Source organism: Echinops telfairi, unplaced genomic scaffold (genome assembly GCF_000313985.2).
Source record: "Echinops telfairi isolate 266 unplaced genomic scaffold, ASM31398v2 ScPeMD7_7468;HRSCAF=8506_0, whole genome shotgun sequence".
NCBI lineage: Eukaryota > Metazoa > Chordata > Mammalia > Afrosoricida > Tenrecidae > Echinops > Echinops telfairi.
This window is the reverse complement of record NW_022111369.1, coordinates 14,452,779-14,455,755: the sequence shown is the minus strand read 5'-3', so window position 1 is coordinate 14,455,755 and position 2,977 is coordinate 14,452,779. Positions and strand designations below refer to the sequence as shown.

The following is a 2,977-nucleotide window of genomic DNA, read 5'->3' as shown; positions in this document are numbered from 1 at the left end:
CCTTCTTCTTATCTTCATTTCCTTGCTAAAACATTTTTGGCTTTCTTTTTCCCTCTCATTGTATGGGGAAAAATATTTGCCTCGGTCCTTGTGAATGCCAATAGTCAACTTGTTCATTTTCTTGGCTCAATCTCTTCTTAAGAATCAGTAGAATTATTTTCTTGTGATGCACTTGGAAGACAACTTGAAATGCAAAAGTATTAATTTAATCTTCATATTTTATAGGATGAGTTGTGAAGGTTGTTTTTGACCCTTTCATACAACAGAATACACAGAGTGGAGAACTTCTTAGACTTTTCCAGTCCCTTCCCTAAACACATTCATTTTATTTCAAGGGCAACGCATCCATGTACACAAAGAGATGCTATTTTCTCATTAGTGCTCTTCCCAAGGAAAAAATCACAGCTCCATATATCCTGTCTTGTTATTTGAGAATGGGTGTATAAAGTTGACTGCTTTAAATTGGACCTATAAAGATTGGTACTAGCAGAACAGGAAGGCGATTGGGATCAGAAAAGGAGAAATCTTAGAGACAAAACAATGCACATTGACCACCAAATGTGAAGTAGGAATTCTTGTATGATTACTGTTCAAGTAACCTGAGATAGATAGAAAGATAGATAGATAGATAGATAGATAGATAGATAGATAGATAGATAGATGGGACGACCTGAGCGAGTTTGCTGGAATCACGGCGGTGACTGGGGGCTCTATTCCACTGCAATCATGTCGATTACGTCCTACAATGGTGGGGCCGTCATGGCCATGAAAGGGAAGAACTGTGTGGTCATCGTGGCGGACAGGCGCTGGGATTCTGACCCAGATGGTGACCACAGACTTCCAGAAGATCTTCCCCATGGGAGACCGTCTGTACATCGGCCTGGCAGGGCTCGCCACGATGTCCAGACCGTTGCCCAGCGCCTCAAGTTCCGGCTGAACCTCTATGAGCTGAAGGAAGGTCGGCAGATCAATCCCGACACGCTCATGAGCATGTGGCCAACCTCCTGTATGAGAAACGGTTTAGCCCGTACTACGCGGAGCCCAGCATTGCTGGGTTGGACCCAAAGACCTTCAAGCCATTCATTTGCCCTCTGGACCTCATCGGCTGCACTCTGGTGACTGACGACTTTGTGGTCAGTGGCACCTGCACTGAGCAAATGTACAGGATGTGCGAGTTCCTCTGAGAGCCAAGCAGGGATCCGGAATCCTTATTTGAAACCATCTCCCAAGCCATGCTGAAGGCTGTGGACCGGATGCGGTGTCCGGGATGGGAGTCTTTGTCCACATCATCAAGAAGGACAGAATCACCACCTGGACACTGAAGACCTGAATGGATTAACTGCGCCTCTTCCGAACCCGAGTACTCATTTCTCTTTCCCTTCTGGAAAAGCCCAGTGTCTTGTTTTTTTGTTTTTTGTTTTTAATTAAATAAGTTTTTCTTAAAAAAAAAAAGATAGATAGATAGGTGATACAGGAAATCAGGCTCACTTTTCATTGTTATGAGGTTTTTATCCTTCCTATTGTCTTCATAAACATTATTCTGAGGAATTGAGGTAGACTGAAACTGACAGCTAATCAGATTCCAGTGTAAATTCAAATCTGGAGGCTCAGTATTTAAATTAACGCTGAGAAATTAATTTTCAAATCATTGTTATTGAGAAATAAGAATAGCTACCATTTGTTGAATGTTTAGTATCCAACAAACCAAAAACCAAAGTCACTGCGTGGCGTAAATTCCGACTCGCAGCAACCTTACAGGACAGAGCAGAACTGCCCCTGGGGGTTTTCTCGATGATAAAGCCTTACGGGAATGGAAAATCCTGTCTTTATCCCTTGAAGTGCTGGTAGTTTCGAATAGCTGCCCAACATGTCACCACTCTGTCACCTGGGCTCCTTAACAGGCACTACATTGGGAATTTTATATTAATTTTTCCGACTTCTCATAATACTACTAGATAATTACCACGAATACTACTGTTCACACAGAAATTGAAGCTCAACACATAAATATACTTACCTAAGTCATTTTAATAATAAATTATAGCATGAAGATTCATAATCATCTGGCAATGACTTCACATTCTATCCTCTGTCTTGTATGCTAGTACCTTGCCAACTGAACAATATTTTGGCTATATGTATATAAACATTACCACTCCAATCAAACTTATTTCTTCATGCATATTCTAATAGGGATTTTTTTCAAGACAAGCCCATACAATTTCCAATGATCTCACTAGTCCATGTATAAAAGGGGAAAGTGGAAATAAAGTGATAGTACAACTAACATGGACAAATGAGCATACTGTGTTGGATCGGCATCACAGACTGCAAGGAGATGTCTGCTCTAAGTTGGTCATGCTGGTCTGAAGAAGAGATGGTATCTTTTTAATACATCATATCGCTCAATGAGTTATCTCTTGTGCTCAGCTTCCTTCCCTAAGTAGGATTTAAATTTATTGATAAAAAGAGGCCGTTTGAGATAGTGCGGTGTACTATTTACACCTTTTCCATGAAAGCACAGATTTAAAATTATTGGAACCAAATGAATTTGCCTTCTCTATAAAACTATAAACCATTTTTCAAAAATGGTAGATTTCAATGAACAGTCATCTAGCTATTGGCCAATTCTGAATTAACAATTTAAAAAATTTTATGTGATAAGCATGCCCTAAAATACTGTTGTAAGAGTTGATATTCCAACTTCAAATATGTAATTAAAATTCAAATATGTAATCAAATATTTTTCAAGAGGGAAATGAGAATGTTATAAAACTCAATGTTTTATAATATTGAGTTTAAAATGAGTGAGCACAAGTATATAATTTTCTGAAACACAGTTCTTTACAGAGTGGTAGTTCTTTAGAGATAGAAAGCACCTCTGTGCTTCTTACTGTTATTAGATGCCGTCAAGTCTGCTCCAACTCCTAACTGCCCTGTGCACAATTGAACAAAACATTGCACTATTTCAAACAAA

The 2,977-nt window shown here is 39.3% G+C and overlaps 1 pseudogene; it reads left to right on the top strand.

Moving 5' to 3' along the window:
• The first annotated feature begins 726 nt into the window (after nt 1-726).
• On the top strand, nt 727-1,330 carry LOC101662331 (annotated as a pseudogene).
• The last annotated feature ends 1,647 nt before the right edge of the window (nt 1,331-2,977 follow it).